The sequence below is a fragment of the Rhipicephalus sanguineus genome, chromosome 2, assembly GCF_013339695.2.
Source record: "Rhipicephalus sanguineus isolate Rsan-2018 chromosome 2, BIME_Rsan_1.4, whole genome shotgun sequence".
Taxonomy (NCBI): Eukaryota; Metazoa; Arthropoda; class Arachnida; order Ixodida; family Ixodidae; genus Rhipicephalus; species Rhipicephalus sanguineus.
Genome location: NC_051177.1, coordinates 143,910,590 through 143,916,589, shown reverse-complemented (window position 1 = coordinate 143,916,589; position 6,000 = coordinate 143,910,590).

Below are 6,000 nucleotides of genomic sequence, written 5' to 3'. Positions count from 1 at the left end.
TGCGGCGAGAAATGCACCATCACCCCATTCTGCACCTTCAGACAGAACTGGAATGTGTTTGAATGATCGCTTGCTTGAGCATGCCAACAACGGGTACTGTAGAGTCCTTTATGCGAGGGGGCATCTTCCGGAAAGTCGATCATGGGACCAGCTCCGTCCCAAGCCAAGTATCTCCCTCCCGGCAATGTTTCTGTACGGAAGAGCGGATTCCGCATTCACATTTCGAACGTGAAAGTTATTCTTTCGCATACAGTGTGCAGAACTCAAGAATGCGGCCTTTCAGTGAAGGCTCACCAGGTGTCAACTAATCCCCTGTGTGACGTTGTAAATATGCGTGCCCCGCCCCCCCCCCCCCAAAAAAAAAAAAACAAAACAAATAAATGCACTGCCGTGGCAGTGATGCCTTCCTTGGTACGCCCGCATGATGTCGCTAGCGCCACCATGTTGAATTCCAGCAATGTCGTTTGCACTGTAGATAGCGTGGTGCATTGTAGTCTGCACAATGGGTGCCAACCGACAGAGTGGTTTTAAAAATGTGTTCTCCACCGCCACTTTAAGGAACAGTGCTTTTTTTTCTCTTCTTTCTTTTTTCTTGCGGCGCTCATCTGTGAAACCGACGCTAATCATGGAGGCCACAAACCACCTAGAGGACTAGTGTGGTGCCGTGTGTCATCAGCGCAAACTCTCTCCAAAGGGTCCTTCAGAGCAACAAAACGGGTTTACTGCAAAATATTTTTTCCCATATGTCAGTCAGGGGTATTATACGCTTGTCTCATAAGGGAGTTCGCATTTCTGGTAGACGCCAGCGCGGCCACACGGCGAACGGAGGGGGGTCTTTTTGTGTTGCATTTCGCATCCCTTGTTTTGTTCATTCTTCTTTCTGCTTTTCCTATGTCTGTAGGAAACACTAAATCTTCATTTGGAAGTAAGCGCTCGTCTTTGTTGTTGATGTGTTCCCCATACTGCTTCGTGCTATGTCACTTTAGCAAAGCTGGAGAATCAACAAGGCCAAACCATTAGAAATAAGCGTGGCCATTACAGCGGCAGCAAGAAAGGAGCCTTCCCTTCTTTCTTTTTTTGTCAGAGACACGTGGTCCAAGAGGGCAACACGGATCACCACCAGTGGCTATATAAAACAAAAATTCTTCCAAAATACTAACAGAAAAGCTTTGTGACTGAGCTGAAGCGAGTCAGAGGAGGGGGCTCGCACTGATGACACGCTCAGCCCTTTCTTGGATAGCTCAGTTTGAGCATAAAGAAAAGAGGCTGCAGCGAAGAAGGAAACACAGGCAACAGGATGTGTTTCCTTCTTCGCTGTAGCCTCTTTTCTTTATGCTCAAACATGAGCTGCGCTATACCAATACGATATCGTAATGCACCAACTTGCCCATTCTGCAGTACTTGTCGATTTCCTTTCTTGGAATACGTCTCCAGGTGGAGGGATCGGTGACGACAAATGAGGCGGTAAAGGGTGATATGGGATGGACAGGCTTTGAAGTGAGGGAAGCGCAGAGCAAAATGAGATTCGAAGAGAGGCTGAGGAAAATGAAGGAGAGTAGATGGGCAGAGAAGGTTTTCAGGTATTTGTATAGAAAAAGCGTTGACACGCAGTGGAGAAAAAGAACTAGGAGGCTCACCAGTAAATATACGGCTGGCAGTGCGGGCGATATGGCAACAAGGAGCATTAAGCGGAAGGTCAGAGAGGCGGAGAGGACTTATTGGATGACAGCGATGGAAAAGAAGGCCGGCTCTGAGTAACTACCGAAAAGGAAAACAACGAATAAGGAGGGAAAGGTTTTATGATAATTCAAGGGGAAGCGCTTTACTGTTTGAAGCAAGGTCGGGCTGCCTTAGAACGCGTAGTTATAAAGCGAGATTCAGTAACGAAGAAGAACATTGTACATGCTGCGGGGGAACTAAGGAAACGATGGAACATGTACTGATTGAAAGCCTTGGGTTTTAGGGACAACAATGGAAAGCTAAACACGTCCGCGATAGAAATAAGTAAGAGACGGTTAGAGTATTGGTGGCAGAAAAGTAGAGATAAAGTACAAAAATAAATAATGGGGAAAATAAGGTCATTCTGCCTTAAGAGGCAGAGAGATGGACCGTGAATTTATATTTTTTGGTATAATAACATAGATTTAATCAATGTAGATAAGGCATTAGGACAACATGAAACAAGGAAGCTTTTTTTTCTTCTTTCTCTTTTTTTTTTCGCCTTCGAGCCTGGTGGCAGACATGTCACCGCCCCGTTATAAAGGGGACGCTCATAGCATCCATCCATCCATCCGTCTGGGATGACCTCGGCGATGTCGCATTGTCGCCCCCCCCCCCCCCCCCCCCCGCTACTACGAAGATTAATGATCCGCTCCATCGAGTTATTCGCCTGGAACTTCTTCGTGCAGCTATGTGGTGGTTGTTTGGAGGATCTGACCAAATCTGACGGGCTCGCCTCGCGTTTTCCCTGGTGTGGAACGGAGATGGTCCCACAGGTTCTTCCCCTTCGGGGCGTCGTGTGGAGACTGTTGTCTTATTGGAGAAATGAAGTGAACAATATTTTCCCTAGCAATCGTCCGAGACGTTTAAGCCGGGCTTCGGCTCGCTGGAAGAGGCATCCGCTATCATTATGTAATCAAGTAAATATCTCCTTACTTTTGATCTCCCAACATCGCCGTACGTCTTCCTCACTGCTGCCTCGAATTGGCTCATGGCCGGAAGGCGACTCCTGAGAGTGCCCAATGAGGCCTTTCAGCAAAGCTTGGCACTCGATCGTCCCACTCGGTGCATCCAATGGCGCAGTTGGGGTTAAGTGACGTTGGAAGGACGTTCTTGGAAGTGAGCATTGCCTTGTTCAGTGTGACGATAAAAGCCCAAATTGATTGTCATCACGCTCTCCTCACGAGCTGCGAAGTAAGGTCTGTATTTTTTTCAAAAGGGGATCGAAAAGGATAATCCCCTCCCCGTGCTCTCTCTCCACATATATTTGCCCTTTTCTGCTTCCCTATGCACATTTCCAACGAAGGCTTCTTGGATTATCCAAGGTAATAGGCGCGAAGACGACAGACAAGAAGATAGAGACACGCACACACAGGGCGCCACTGCAAACAGTGTTTATGAAAGGCTTCTTGGGCACCGTCCACAGTCCCCTCTGGGCTGTTGTAAATATGCGTGACCATCCTCCCCTCTGTCCGATGGCCGCCGTGAATTTCATTCGCCGAAAAACGACACCATGGGGGAGCGTGGAAACACAGGCCAACATTTGCGCAAGGTGGCATCAGCTTCAGCGCGATGCCGACTTGCGGTGCTGTAGGCTGCTCAAACGACGTTGAAAAGGGAGAGAAGTCTCTTGGTCGTTCCACGAGGAAAATAAAACATCAAACGGTGAGGGAGATGGCTGCGTTGTATCAGGAGGAAGAACTTTGCCACCGAGGGCGGCTTTGCAACGTAAGTCGGTCATTCGTGAATTGGTTTCGTGTGCACATCAGGCCCGTAGCCAGGAATTTTTTTCGGGGGTGGGGGGGGGCACACTTGCTGAAGAGAAAGACACCTATTTTCATTATTTATTTTCGGTAAAACACCATTATTTTTTTGGGGGGGGGGGCGCCCCCCCCCCCCCCTGGCTACGGGCCTGGTGCACATGATTTCCGAAGTCTTTTAGATTAAGCTGAGGCTTGATACTACTTGATAGAGGTGTTTAAGTTCAACGAAACAAAAATCAACGTGACATTAGCGGCTCCGTTTTCTCGGACGGTTTTGATAACAGTGAAAGCGCGATCGTTCTAGCTCGCTCGTATTGGGTCAGGTACTTGAAACCGGCGATCGCAGCAAAATGTTTAGTGTAGTATTTCCCATTTCCGAACATTTACTGCACGCGCAAATACTTTTCCCCGCAGTTCCTTTTTGAGAGAACACTGGTTCACTTCATCGCGCCGCATGCAATATGAGAGAAGGAGGCTGCAATAACTTGAAAAATGCAGGACCTAATGCGAGGAAGACTTAGCCTTCTCGTCCCCTTCCCTTCAGTTACTGCGAGCTGTGCAACAGCCCCCCCCCCCCCCCCCCCAAAGAAGGTCCCTGGAATCGCCCCTGTTTCGTCCTCTTCTTCATGGTCTTGGTCAGTATGCCATGCTAAGATCAAGCTAATTTATGCCATGCTAATTATGGTCATTGTAATTACGGCGTTGCTAACTAAGGGTATGCTAATTAGGAGCATGCTAATTAGTATATTGATAATTAAAGCAGTGTTAATTAAGGGCATACTTATGAAGGTCGCGTTAATCATGCTCTTTCCCTATGACAGCACCGACGACGTCCTTCATGCAGGGCATAAGCAGAGTCTCGCAGATGGTGTGAGGCTTCATCTGTTTGGCCACGTGGTAGCTGAGCATAGCTTGCCTTGATAGCATCTGCAGAGCTTGCCAGCTGAAACGAAAGTCTAACTTTGTACGCTGAACCGAACCTACAAACACATGCATCGACAGTCTAAAACTGGTGCGTTAACCGGTCGCCTTCCCCACCCCGCGACGCGTTGTATACATGTGGAAAGTCGAGATGGCACATGCACTAAAGCGAACCAACAAAATCTGCCAGCTAACCGTGAGGCCGCGGAGCCTTGCCGATCAGCGTACGCACAGCGAACATAACGCATATCGAGGGTCGCGGCTGCCGCGAACCTCGTATGCGCAACTAACGTAAAGCACGTCGAACAAGCATTCGGCGACCGATCGAGGCTCGCTGCCACAGTGAACAGCGCAACTAACGTAAAACTGTCTTATGATAATTTCGACCTCACCTTGTTTGGATTATCCAGCTATTGGGATTCCAACTGTCGTTTCTTGGTTTCGAAGAACTCTATGTCCTTGTCTTGGTAGCTTGGATGCTTTGTCCGGAGATGGCGTGTCAACTTCGTCGGCACCATGGAGCTTAGAGCGAGTATTCACCGCACAAAACGCATTGCGGTTTGCCGCCGATATTGACAAAGCCAAACTTCACATAACTTTCTTTGTAGCCACGTAACTTGGACATGGCTACGCGACTCAGACGAACACGTAGCTTCGCGACCTAGGCCAACCGGGTGAGACTGCACGGCACAGCCACTGATGCCAGGCAAAAATGGCGATATGATAATGCGGCTGCGGGGCACCGAGACACGTGGTTCGGGAACCCAGGTAGCACACATGGTCTATAAAACGTTTTTTTAGGGATGAAACGGATAAAACGGATTCTAAACCAATTTCGACGTTTTAAAAAGGTCACAGAAAATCCGTATTATATCCGTTTTTGATAACGTCTAGAAAACGCATTTGTTAAAGGGGTACTGACACCTTTTTTTCGAAGGAGAGTTTGCTCTGCCATACAAATCTCCTGTATGCAGAGACGGCTCTGAGCAAGTGTGAAGCTCAGCAAATGCTGATAAGATATTTTAATCTGATATTAAAGTCAATTTTTCCATGGCGCACATACTGACATCGACACTAGCTTGACGTCAGGCTACAGTACAAATTCTGGTGACTTCACGCAGCAGTCTGGCTTGTTGTGATGACGTTAGGTACCAAAACTTCCAAGATGGCCGCTTGTGCATCACCAAAACATTCAAAATGGCCGCTTCTACGTCACCAACGGAGCCACGTTGCGGAGCGGCCGTGGAAACGTCACTGTATATTGTGCGAGCACGTGACGAGAAGCTCATACCGTGTTGTGACGTCAGGGTACAGTAGGAACCGAAACTAGCTTTTAAAAACATACTGTAATTACTTTTTCAGGGCACACTCACGCTTAGCACTACCTTTTCTAGGCTCTTGAGGGCTTGACCTTTCATTTGACGCAAAAAAACGACAATTGAAAATATTCGTGTCAGTACCCCTTTAAGACCATTTTGGTCTGCAACGTATATTTGAAGACGTTTGTTCGATTCTAAACCAATCTCGACGTTTTAAAAACGTCACAGAAAATCCATGTAACATCCGTTTTTGATAACGTCTAGAAAACGTATTTTTT